Raw genomic sequence first — 14485 nt, forward strand, 5'->3', positions numbered from 1 at the left:
TTAGACATAATATAGTACTATGAAATGTTTCTGACCCAAAATATTACGAAATATGATTGTTTACATTAAAATGCAAAAGTTGATGAAAAAGTATGATAAGGTGAAAAAAGTGACATTTTATGACTAGAAAGTGACTTTTCATCAAAAGAACAATAACAAAACTTGTTCCCATTCATCCTGTGTCTCCATGCACACTTGTGCTCTTTATCCGCTCAAAACGGTATAGAGCGAACGAGAAGGCGCTAGGAGCAAAGGAAAGTGGTTTTTCTAACAAACTCATATAATCAAGTGCACGACGTACTCCAATTTGATTTTTTTCACATAGTTAGACATAATATAGTACTATGAAATGTTTCTGACCCAAAATATTACGAAATATGATTGTTTACAAAAAATGCAAAAGTTGATGAAAAAGTATGATAAGGTGAAAAAAGTGAAATTTTATGACTAGAAAGTGACTGTTCATCAAAAGAACAATATCAAACTAGTTCCCATTCATCCTGTGTCTCCATGCACACTTGTGCTCTTTATCCGCTCAAAACGCTATAGAGCGAACGAGAAGGCGCTAGGAGCAAAGGAAAGTGGTTTTTCTAACAAACTCATATAATCAAGTGCACGACGTACTCCAATTTGATTTTTTTCACATAGTTAGACATAATATAGTACTATGAAATGTTTCTGACCCAAAATATTACGAAATATGATTGTTTACATTAAAATGCAAAAGTTGATGAAAAAGTATGATAAGGTGAAAAAAGTGACATTTTATGTCTAGAAAGTGACTTTTCATCAAAAGTACAATAACAAAACTTGTTCCCATTCATCCTGTGTCTCCATGCACACTTGTGCTCTTTATCCGCTCAAAACGCTATAGAGCGAACGAGAAGGCGCTAGGAGCAAAGGAAAGTGGTTTTTCTAACAAACTCATATAATCAAGTGCACGACGTACTCCAATTTGATTTTTTTCACATAGTTAGACATAATATAGTACTATGAAATGTTTCTGACCCAAAATATTACGAAATATGATTGTTTACATTAAAATGCAAAAGTTGATGAAAAAGTATGATAAGGTGAAAAAAGTGACATTTTATGTCTAGAAAGTGACTTTTCATCAAAAGTACAATAACAAAACTAGTTCCCATTCATCCTGTGTCTCCATGCACACTTGTGCTCTTTATCCGCTCAAAACGCTATAGAGCGAACAAGAAGGCGCTAGGAGCAAAGGAAAGTGGTTTTTCTAACAAACTCATATAATCAAGTGCACGACGTACTCCAATTTGATTTTTTTCACATAGTTAGACATAATATAGTACTATGAAATGTTTCTGACCCAAAATATTACGAAATATGATTGTTTACATTAAAATGCAAAAGTTGATGAAAAAGTATGATAAGGTGAAAAAAGTGACATTTTATGTCTAGAAAGTGACTTTTCATCAAAAGTACAATAACAAAACTAGTTCCCATTCATCCTGTGACTCCATGCACACTTGTGCTCTTCATCCGCTCAAAATGCTATAGAGCGAGCGAGAAGGCGCTAGGAGCAAAGGAAAGTGGTTTTTCTAACAAACTCATATAATCAAGTGCACGACGTACTCCAATTTGATTTTTTTCACATAGTTAGACATAATATAGTACTATGAAATGTTTCTGACCCAAAATATTACGAAATATGATTGTTTACATTAAAATGCAAAAGTTGATGAAAAAGTATGATAAGGTGAAAAAAGTGACATTTTATGACTAGAAAGTGACTTTTCATCAAAAGAACAATAACAAAACTTGTTCCCATTCATCCTGTGTCTCCATGCACACTTGTGCTCTTTATCCGCTCAAAACGCTATAAAGCGAACGAGAAGGCGCTAGGAGCAAAGGAAAGTGGTTTTTCTAACAAACTCATATAATCAAGTGCACGACATACTCCAATTTGATTTTTTTCACATAGTTAGACATAATATAGTACTATGAAATGTTTCTGACCCAAAATATTACGAAATATGATTGTTTACATTAAAATGCAAAAGTTGATGAAAAAGTATGATAAGGTGAAAAAAGTGACATTTTATGACTAGAAAGTGACTTTTCATCAAAAGAACAATAACAAAACTTGTTCCCATTCATCCTGTGTCTCCATGCACACTTGTGCTCTTTATCCGCTCAAAACGGTATAGAGCGAACGAGAAGGCGCTAGGAGCAAAGGAAAGTGGTTTTTCTAACAAACTCATATAATCAAGTGCACGACGTACTCCAATTTGATTTTTTTCACATAGTTAGACATAATATAGTACTATGAAATGTTTCTGACCCAAAATATTACGAAATATGATTGTTTACAAAAAATGCAAAAGTTGATGAAAAAGTATGATAAGGTGAAAAAAGTGACATTTTATGTCTAGAAAGTGACTGTTCATCAAAAGAACAATAACAAAACTAGTTCCCATTCATCCTGTGTCTCCATGCACACTTGTGCTCTTTATCCGCTCAAAACGCTATAGAGCGAACGAGAAGACGCTAGGAGCAAAGGAAATTGGTTTTTCTAACAAACTCATATAATCAGTTGCCCGACCTACACCAATTTGATTCTTTTCATATATTTAGACATAATATAGTACTATGAAATGTTTCTGACCCAAAATATTACGAAATATGATTGTTTACATTAAAATGCAAAAGTTGATGAAAAAGTATGATAAGGTGAAAAAAGTAACATTTTATGACTAGAAAGTGACTTTTCAACAAAAGAACAATAACAAAACTAGTTCCCATTCATCCTGTGTCTCCATGCACACTTGTGCTCTTTATCCGCTCAAAACGCTATAGAGCGAACGAGAAGGCGCTAGGAGCAAAGGAAAGTGGTTTTTTCTAACAAACTCATATAATCAAGTGCACGACGTACTCCAATTTGATTTTTTTCACATAGTTAGACATAATATAGTACTATGAAATGTTTCTGACCCAAAATATTACGAAATATGATTGTTTACATTAAAATGCAAAAGTTGATGAAAAAGTATGATAAGGTGATAAAAGTGACATTTTATGACTAGAAAGTGACTTTTCATCAAAAGAACAATAACAAAACTTGTTCCCATTCATCCTGTGTCTCCATGCACACTTGTGCTCTTTATCCGCTCAAAACGCTATAAAGCGAACGAGAAGGCGCTAGGAGCAAAGGAAAGTGGTTTTTCTAACAAACTCATATAATCAAGTGCACGACATACTCCAATTTGATTTTTTTCACATAGTTAGACATAATATAGTACTATGAAATGTTTCTGACCCAAAATATTACGAAATATGATTGCTTACATTAAAATGCAAAAGTTGATGAAAAAGTATGATAAGGTGAAAAAAGTAACATTTTATGACTAGAAAGTGACTTTTCATCAAAAGAACAATAACAAAACTTGTTCCCATTCATCCTGTGTCTCCATGCACACTTGTGCTCTTTATCCGCTCAAAACGCTATAGAGCGAACGAGAAGGCGCTAGGAGCAAAGGAAAGTGGTTTTTCTAACAAACTCATATAATCAAGTGCACGACGTACTCCAATTTGATTTTTTTCACATAGTTAGACATAATATAGTACTATGAAATGTTTCTGACCCAAAATATTACGAAATATGATTGTTTACAAAAAATGCAAAAGTTGATGAAAAAGTATGATAAGGTGAAAAAAGTGACATTTTATGTCTAGAAAGTGACTGTTCATCAAAAGAACAATACCAAAACTAGTTCCCATTCATCCTGTGTCTCCATGCACACTTGTGCTCTTTATCCGCTCAAAACGCTATAGAGCGAAAGAGAAGACGCTAGGAGCAAAGGAAAGTGGTTTTTCTAACAAACTCATATAATCAGTTGCCCGACCTACACCAATTTGATTCTTTTCACATATTTAGACATAATATAGTACTATGAAATTTTTCTGACCCAAAATATTATGAAATATGATTGTTTACATTAAAATGCAAAAGTTGATGAAAAAGTATGATAAGGATAAAAAAGTAACATTTTATGACTAGAAAGTGACTTTTCAACAAAAGAACAATAACAAAACTAGTTCCCATTCATCCTGTGTCTCCATGCACACTTGTGCTCTTTATCCGCTCAAAACGCTATAGAGCGAACGAGAAGGCGCTAGGAGCAAAGGAAAGTGGTTTTTTCTAACAAACTCATATAATCAAGTGCACGACGTACTCCAATTTGATTTTTTTCACATAGTTAGACATAATATAGTACTATGAAATGTTTCTGACCCAAAATATTACGAAATATGATTGTTTACATTAAAATGCAAAAGTTGATGAAAAAGTATGATAAGGTGAAAAAAGTGACATTTTATGACTAGAAAGTTACTTTTCATCAAAAGAACAATAACAAAACTAGTTCGCATTCATCCTGTGTCTCCATGCACACTTGTGCTCTTTATCCGCTCAAAACGCTATAGAGCGAACGAGAAGGCGCTAGGAGCAAAGGAAAGTGGTTTTTCTAACAAACTCATATAATCAGTTGCCCGACCTACACCAATTTGAGTCTTTTCACATATTTAGACATAATATAGTACTATGAAATGTTTCTGACCCAAAATATTACGAAATATGATTGTTTACAAAAAATGCAAAAGTTGATGAAAAAGTATGATAAGGTGAAAAAAGTGACATTTTATGACTAGAAAGTGACTGTTCATCAAAAGAACAATAACAAACTAGTTCCCATTCATCCTGTGTCTCCATGCACACTTGTGCTCTTTATCCACTCAAAACGCTATAGAGCGAACGAGAAGGCGCTAGGAGCAAAGGAAAGTGGTTTTTCTAACAAACTCATATAATCAAGTGCACGACGTACTCCAATTTGATTTTTTTCACATAGTTAGACATAATATAGTACTATGAAATGTTTCTGACCCAAAATATTACGAAATATGATTGTTTACATTAAAATGCAAAAGTTGATGAAAAAGTATGATAAGGTGAAAAAAGTGACATTTTATGTCTAGAAAGTGACTTTTCATCAAAAGTACAATAACAAAACTAGTTCCCATTCATCCTGTGACTCCATGCACACTTGTGCTCTTCATCCGCTCAAAAAGCTATAGAGCGAGCGAGAAGGCGCTAGGAGCAAAGGAAAGTGGTTTTTCTAACAAACTCATATAATCAAGTGCACGACGTACTCCAATTTGATTTTTTTCACATTGTTAGACATAATATAGTACTATGAAATGTTTCTGACCCAAAATATTACGAAATATGATTGTTTACAAAAAATGCAAAAGTTGATGAAAAAGTATGATAAGGTGAAAAAAGTGACATTTTATGTCTAGAAAGTGACTGTTCATCAAAAGAACAATAACAAAACTAGTTCCCATTCATCCTGTGTCTCCATGCACACTTGTGCTCTTTATCCGCTCAAAACGCTATAGAGCGAACGAGAAGACGCTAGGAGCAAAGGAAAGTGGTTTTTCTAACAAACTCATATAATCAGTTGCCCGACCTACACCAATTTGATTCTTTTCACATATTTAGACATAATATAGTACTATGAAATTTTTCTGACCCAAAATATTATGAAATATGATTGTTTACATTAAAATGCAAAAGTTGATGAAAAAGTATGATAAGGTGAAAAAAGTAACATTTTATGACTAGAAAGTGACTTTTCAACAAAAGAACAATAACAAAACTAGTTCCCATTCATCCTGTGTCTCCATGCACACTTGTGCTCTTTATCCGCTCAAAACGCTATAGAGCGAACGAGAAGGCGCTAGGAGCAAAGGAAAGTGGTTTTTTCTAACAAACTCATATAATCAAGTGCACGACGTACTCCAATTTGATTTTTTTCACATAGTTAGACATAATATAGTACTATGAAATGTTTCTGACCCAAAATATTACGAAATATGATTGTTTACATTAAAATGCAAAAGTTGATGAAAAAGTATGATAAGGTGAAAAAAGTGACATTTTATGACTAGAAAGTTACTTTTCATCAAAAGAACAATAACAAAACTAGTTCGCATTCATCCTGTGTCTCCATGCACACTTGTGCTCTTTATCCGCTCAAAACGCTATAGAGCAAACGAGAAGGCGCTAGGAGCAAAGGAAAGTGGTTTTTCTAACAAACTCATATAATCAGTTGCCCGACCTACACCAATTTGAGTCTTTTCACATATTTAGACATAATATAGTACTATGAAATGTTTCTGACCCAAAATATTACGAAATATGATTGTTTACAAAAAATGCAAAAGTTGATGAAAAAGTATGATAAGGTGAAAAAAGTGACATTTTATGACTAGAAAGTGACTGTTCATCAAAAGAACAATAACAAACTAGTTCCCATTCATCCTGTGTCTCCATGCACACTTGTGCTCTTTATCCACTCAAAACGCTATAGAGCGAACGAGAAGGCGCTAGGAGCAAAGGAAAGTGGTTTTTCTAACAAACTCATATAATCAAGTGCACGACGTACTCCAATTTGATTTTTTTCACATAGTTAGACATAATATAGTACTATGAAATGTTTCTGACCCAAAATATTACGAAATATGATTGTTTACATTAAAATGCAAAAGTTGATGAAAAAGTATGATAAGGTGATAAAAGTGACATTTTATGACTAGAAAGTGACTTTTCATCAAAAGAACAATAACAAAACTTGTTCCCATTCATCCTGTGTCTCCATGCACACTTGTGCTCTTTATCCGCTCAAAACGCTATAAAGCGAACGAGAAGGCGCTAGGAGCAAAGGAAAGTGGTTTTTCTAACAAACTCATATAATCAAGTGCACGACATACTCCAATTTGATTTTTTTCACATAGTTAGACATAATATAGTACTATGAAATGTTTCTGACCCAAAATATTACGAAATATGATTGTTTACATTAAAATGCAAAAGTTGATGAAAAAGTATGATAAGGTGAAAAAAGTAACATTTTATGACTAGAAAGTGACTTTTCATCAAAAGAACAATAACAAAACTTGTTCCCATTCATCCTGTGTCTCCATGCACACTTGTGCTCTTTATCCGCTCAAAACGCTATAGAGCGAACGAGAAGGCGCTAGGAGCAAAGGAAAGTGGTTTTTCTAACAAACTCATATAATCAAGTGCACGACGTACTCCAATTTGATTTTTTTCACATAGTTAGACATAATATAGTACTATGAAATGTTTCTGACCCAAAATATTACGAAATATGATTGTTTACAAAAAATGCAAAAGTTGATGAAAAAGTATGATAAGGTGAAAAAAGTGACATTTTATGTCTAGAAAGTGACTGTTCATCAAAAGAACAATACCAAAACTAGTTCCCATTCATCCTGTGTCTCCATGCACACTTGTGCTCTTTATCCGCTCAAAACGCTATAGAGCGAAAGAGAAGACGCTAGGAGCAAAGGAAAGTGGTTTTTCTAACAAACTCATATAATCAGTTGCCCGACCTACACCAATTTGATTCTTTTCACATATTTAGACATAATATAGTACTATGAAATTTTTCTGACCCAAAATATTATGAAATATGATTGTTTACATTAAAATGCAAAAGTTGATGAAAAAGTATGATAAGGATAAAAAAGTAACATTTTATGACTAGAAAGTGACTTTTCAACAAAAGAACAATAACAAAACTAGTTCCCATTCATCCTGTGTCTCCATGCACACTTGTGCTCTTTATCCGCTCAAAACGCTATAGAGCGAACGAGAAGGCGCTAGGAGCAAAGGAAAGTGGTTTTTTCTAACAAACTCATATAATCAAGTGCACGACGTACTCCAATTTGATTTTTTTCACATAGTTAGACATAATATAGTACTATGAAATGTTTCTGACCCAAAATATTACGAAATATGATTGTTTACATTAAAATGCAAAAGTTGATGAAAAAGTATGATAAGGTGAAAAAAGTGACATTTTATGACTAGAAAGTTACTTTTCATCAAAAGAACAATAACAAAACTAGTTCGCATTCATCCTGTGTCTCCATGCACACTTGTGCTCTTTATCCGCTCAAAACGCTATAGAGCGAACGAGAAGGCGCTAGGAGCAAAGGAAAGTGGTTTTTCTAACAAACTCATATAATCAGTTGCCCGACCTACACCAATTTGAGTCTTTTCACATATTTAGACATAATATAGTACTATGAAATGTTTCTGACCCAAAATATTACGAAATATGATTGTTTACAAAAAATGCAAAAGTTGATGAAAAAGTATGATAAGGTGAAAAAAGTGACATTTTATGACTAGAAAGTGACTGTTCATCAAAAGAACAATAACAAACTAGTTCCCATTCATCCTGTGTCTCCATGCACACTTGTGCTCTTTATCCACTCAAAACGCTATAGAGCGAACGAGAAGGCGCTAGGAGCAAAGGAAAGTGGTTTTTCTAACAAACTCATATAATCAAGTGCACGACGTACTCCAATTTGATTTTTTTCACATAGTTAGACATAATATAGTACTATGAAATGTTTCTGACCCAAAATATTACGAAATATGATTGTTTACATTAAAATGCAAAAGTTGATGAAAAAGTATGATAAGGTGAAAAAAGTGACATTTTATGTCTAGAAAGTGACTTTTCATCAAAAGTACAATAACAAAACTAGTTCCCATTCATCCTGTGACTCCATGCACACTTGTGCTCTTCATCCGCTCAAAAAGCTATAGAGCGAGCGAGAAGGCGCTAGGAGCAAAGGAAAGTGGTTTTTCTAACAAACTCATATAATCAAGTGCACGACGTACTCCAATTTGATTTTTTTCACATTGTTAGACATAATATAGTACTATGAAATGTTTCTGACCCAAAATATTACGAAATATGATTGTTTACAAAAAATGCAAAAGTTGATGAAAAAGTATGATAAGGTGAAAAAAGTGACATTTTATGTCTAGAAAGTGACTGTTCATCAAAAGAACAATAACAAAACTAGTTCCCATTCATCCTGTGTCTCCATGCACACTTGTGCTCTTTATCCGCTCAAAACGCTATAGAGCGAACGAGAAGACGCTAGGAGCAAAGGAAAGTGGTTTTTCTAACAAACTCATATAATCAGTTGCCCGACCTACACCAATTTGATTCTTTTCACATATTTAGACATAATATAGTACTATGAAATTTTTCTGACCCAAAATATTATGAAATATGATTGTTTACATTAAAATGCAAAAGTTGATGAAAAAGTATGATAAGGTGAAAAAAGTAACATTTTATGACTAGAAAGTGACTTTTCAACAAAAGAACAATAACAAAACTAGTTCCCATTCATCCTGTGTCTCCATGCACACTTGTGCTCTTTATCCGCTCAAAACGCTATAGAGCGAACGAGAAGGCGCTAGGAGCAAAGGAAAGTGGTTTTTTCTAACAAACTCATATAATCAAGTGCACGACGTACTCCAATTTGATTTTTTTCACATAGTTAGACATAATATAGTACTATGAAATGTTTCTGACCCAAAATATTACGAAATATGATTGTTTACATTAAAATGCAAAAGTTGATGAAAAAGTATGATAAGGTGAAAAAAGTGACATTTTATGACTAGAAAGTTACTTTTCATCAAAAGAACAATAACAAAACTAGTTCGCATTCATCCTGTGTCTCCATGCACACTTGTGCTCTTTATCCGCTCAAAACGCTATAGAGCAAACGAGAAGGCGCTAGGAGCAAAGGAAAGTGGTTTTTCTAACAAACTCATATAATCAGTTGCCCGACCTACACCAATTTGAGTCTTTTCACATATTTAGACATAATATAGTACTATGAAATGTTTCTGACCCAAAATATTACGAAATATGATTGTTTACAAAAAATGCAAAAGTTGATGAAAAAGTATGATAAGGTGAAAAAAGTGACATTTTATGACTAGAAAGTGACTGTTCATCAAAAGAACAATAACAAACTAGTTCCCATTCATCCTGTGTCTCCATGCACACTTGTGCTCTTTATCCACTCAAAACGCTATAGAGCGAACGAGAAGGCGCTAGGAGCAAAGGAAAGTGGTTTTTCTAACAAACTCATATAATCAAGTGCACGACGTACTCCAATTTGATTTTTTTCACATAGTTAGACATAATATAGTACTATGAAATGTTTCTGACCCAAAATATTACGAAATATGATTGTTTACATTAAAATGCAAAAGTTGATGAAAAAGTATGATAAGGTGAAAAAAGTGACATTTTATGTCTAGAAAGTGACTGTTCATCAAAAGAACAATACCAAAACTAGTTCCCATTCATCCTGTGTCTCCATGCACACTTGTGCTCTTTATCCGCTCAAAACGCTATAGAGCGAAAGAGAAGACGCTAGGAGCAAAGGAAAGTGGTTTTTCTAACAAACTCATGTAATCAGTTGCCCGACCTACACCAATTTGATTCTTTTCACATATTTAGACATAATATAGTACTATGAAATTTTTCTGACCCAAAATATTATGAAATATGATTGTTTACATTAAAATGCAAAAGTTGATGAAAAAGTATGATAAGGTGAAAAAAGTAACATTTTATGACTAGAAAGTGACTTTTCAACAAAAGAACAATAACAAAACTAGTTCCCATTCATCCTGTGTCTCCATGCACACTTGTGCTCTTTATCCGCTCAAAACGCTATAGAGCGAACGAGAAGGCGCTAGGAGCAAAGGAAAGTGGTTTTTTCTAACAAACTCATATAATCAAGTGCACGACGTACTCCAATTTGATTTTTTTCACATAGTTAGACATAATATAGTACTATGAAATGTTTCTGACCCAAAATATTACGAAATATGATTGTTTACATTAAAATGCAAAAGTTGATGAAAAAGTATGATAAGGTGAAAAAAGTGACATTTTATGACTAGAAAGTTACTTTTCATCAAAAGAACAATAACAAAACTAGTTCGCATTCATCCTGTGTCTCCATGCACACTTGTGCTCTTTATCCGCTCAAAACGCTATAGAGCGAACGAGAAGGCGCTAGGAGCAAAGGAAAGTGGTTTTTCTAACAAACTCATATAATCAGTTGCCCGACCTACACCAATTTGAGTCTTTTCACATATTTAGACATAATATAGTACTATGAAATGTTTCTGACCCAAAATATTACGAAATATGATTGTTTACAAAAAATGCAAAAGTTGATGAAAAAGTATGATAAGGTGAAAAAAGTGACATTTTATGACTAGAAAGTGACTGTTCATCAAAAGAACAATAACAAACTAGTTCCCATTCATCCTGTGTCTCCATGCACACTTGTGCTCTTTATCCACTCAAAACGCTATAGAGCGAACGAGAAGGCGCTAGGAGCAAAGGAAAGTGGTTTTTCTAACAAACTCATATAATCAAGTGCACGACGTACTCCAATTTGATTTTTTTCACATAGTTAGACATAATATAGTACTATGAAATGTTTCTGACCCAAAATATTACGAAATATGATTGTTTACATTAAAATGCAAAAGTTGATGAAAAAGTATGATAAGGTGAAAAAAGTGACATTTTATGTCTAGAAAGTGACTTTTCATCAAAAGTACAATAACAAAACTAGTTCCCATTCATCCTGTGACTCCATGCACACTTGTGCTCTTCATCCGCTCAAAAAGCTATAGAGCGAGCGAGAAGGCGCTAGGAGCAAAGGAAAGTGGTTTTTCTAACAAACTCATATAATCAAGTGCACGACGTACTCCAATTTGATTTTTTTCACATAGTTAGACATAATATAGTACTATGAAATGTTTCTGACCCAAAATATTACGAAATATGATTGTTTACATTAAAATGCAAAAGTTGATGAAAAAGTATGATAAGGTGAAAAAAGTGACATTTTATGACTAGAAAGTGACTTTTCATCAAAAGAACAATAACAAAACTTGTTCCCATTCATCCTGTGTCTCCATGCACACTTGTGCTCTTTATCCGCTCAAAACGCTATAGAGCGAACGAGAAGGCGCTAGGAGCAAAGGAAAGTGGTTTTTCTAACAAACTCATATAATCAAGTGCACGACGTACTCCAATTTGATTTTTTTCACATAGTTAGACATAATATAGTACTATGAAATGTTTCTGACCCAAAATATTACGAAATATGATTGTTTACAAAAAATGCAAAAGTTGATGAAAAAGTATGATAAGGTGAAAAAAGTGACATTTTATGTCTAGAAAGTGACTGTTCATCAAAAGAACAATAACAAAACTAGTTCCCATTCATCCTGTGTCTCCATGCACACTTGTGCTCTTTATCCGCTCAAAACGCTATAGAGCGAACGAGAAGACGCTAGGAGCAAAGGAAAGTGGTTTTTCTAACAAACTCATATAATCAGTTGCCCGACCTACACCAATTTGATTCTTTTCACATATTTAGACATAATATAGTACTATGAAATTTTTCTGACCCAAAATATTATGAAATATGATTGTTTACATTAAAATGCAAAAGTTGATGAAAAAGTATGATAAGGTGAAAAAAGTAACATTTTATGACTAGAAAGTGACTTTTCAACAAAAGAACAATAACAAAACTAGTTCCCATTCATCCTGTGTCTCCATGCACACTTGTGCTCTTTATCCGCTCAAAACGCTATAGAGCGAACGAGAAGGCGCTAGGAGCAAAGGAAAGTGGTTTTTTCTAACAAACTCATATAATCAAGTGCACGACGTACTCCAATTTGATTTTTTTCACATAGTTAGACATAATATAGTACTATGAAATGTTTCTGACCCAAAATATTACGAAATATGATTGTTTACATTAAAATGCAAAAGTTGATGAAAAAGTATGATAAGGTGAAAAAAGTGACATTTTATGACTAGAAAGTTACTTTTCATCAAAAGAACAATAACAAAACTAGTTCGCATTCATCCTGTGTCTCCATGCACACTTGTGCTCTTTATCCGCTCAAAACGCTATAGAGCGAACGAGAAGGCGCTAGGAGCAAAGGAAAGTGGTTTTTCTAACAAACTCATATAATCAGTTGCCCGACCTACACCAATTTGAGTCTTTTCACATATTTAGACATAATATAGTACTATGAAATGTTTCTGACCCAAAATATTACGAAATATGATTGTTTACAAAAAATGCAAAAGTTGATGAAAAAGTATGATAAGGTGAAAAAAGTGACATTTTATGACTAGAAAGTGACTGTTCATCAAAAGAACAATAACAAACTAGTTCCCATTCATCCTGTGTCTCCATGCACACTTGTGCTCTTTATCCACTCAAAACGCTATAGAGCGAACGAGAAGGCGCTAGGAGCAAAGGAAAGTGGTTTTTCTAACAAACTCATATAATCAAGTGCACGACATACTCCAATTTGATTTTTTTCACATAGTTAGACATAATATAGTACTATGAAATGTTTCTGACCCAAAATATTACGAAATATGATTGTTTACAAAAAATGCAAAAGTTGATGAAAAAGTATGATAAGGTGAAAAAAGTGACATTTTATGACTAGAAAGTGACTGTTCATCAAAAGAACAATAACAAAACTAGTTCCCATTCATCCTGTGTCTCCATGCACACTTGTGCTCTTTATCCGCTCAAAACGCTATAGAGCGAACGAGAAGGCGCTAGGAGCAAAGGAAAGTGGTTTTTCTAACAAACTCATATAATCAGTTGCCCGACCTACACCAATTTGATTCTTTTCACATATTTAGACATAATATAGTACTATGAAATTTTTCTGACCCAAAATATTATGAAATATGATTGTTTACATTAAAATGCAAAAGTTGATGAAAAAGTATGATAAGGTGAAAAAAGTAACATTTTATGACTAGAAAGTGACTTTTCAACAAAAGAACAATAACAAAACTAGTTCCCATTCATCCTGTGTCTCCATGCACACTTGTGCTCTTTATCCGCTCAAAACGCTATAGAGCGAACGAGAAGGCGCTAGGAGCAAAGGAAAGTGGTTTTTCTAACAAACTCATATAATCAGTTGCCCGACCTACACCAATTTGAGTCTTTTCACATATTTAGACATAATATAGTACTATGAAATGTTTCTGACCCAAAATATTATGAAATATGATTGTTTACATTAAAATGCAAAAGTTGATGAAAAAGTATGATAAGGTGAAAAAAGTAACATTTTATAACTAGAAGGTGACTTTTCAACAAAAGAACAATAACAAAACTAGTTCCCATTCATCCTGTGTCTCCATGCACACTTGTGCTCTTTATCCGCTCAAAACGCTATAGAGCGAACGAGAAGGCGCTAGGAGCAAAGGAAAGTGGTTTTTCTAACAAACTCATATAATCAAGTGCACGACGTACTCCAATTTGATTTTTTTCACATAGTTAGACATAATATAGTACTATGAAATGTTTCTGACCCAAAATATTACGAAATATGATTGTTTACATTAAAATGCAAAAGTTGATGAAAAAGTATGATAAGGTGAAAAAAGTAACATTTTATGACTAGAAAGTGACTTTTCAACAAAAGAACAATAACAAAACTAGTTCCCATTCATCCTGTGTCTCCATGCACACTTGT

Source organism: Ictalurus punctatus, chromosome 25 (assembly GCF_001660625.3).
Source record: "Ictalurus punctatus breed USDA103 chromosome 25, Coco_2.0, whole genome shotgun sequence".
NCBI lineage: Eukaryota > Metazoa > Chordata > Actinopteri > Siluriformes > Ictaluridae > Ictalurus > Ictalurus punctatus.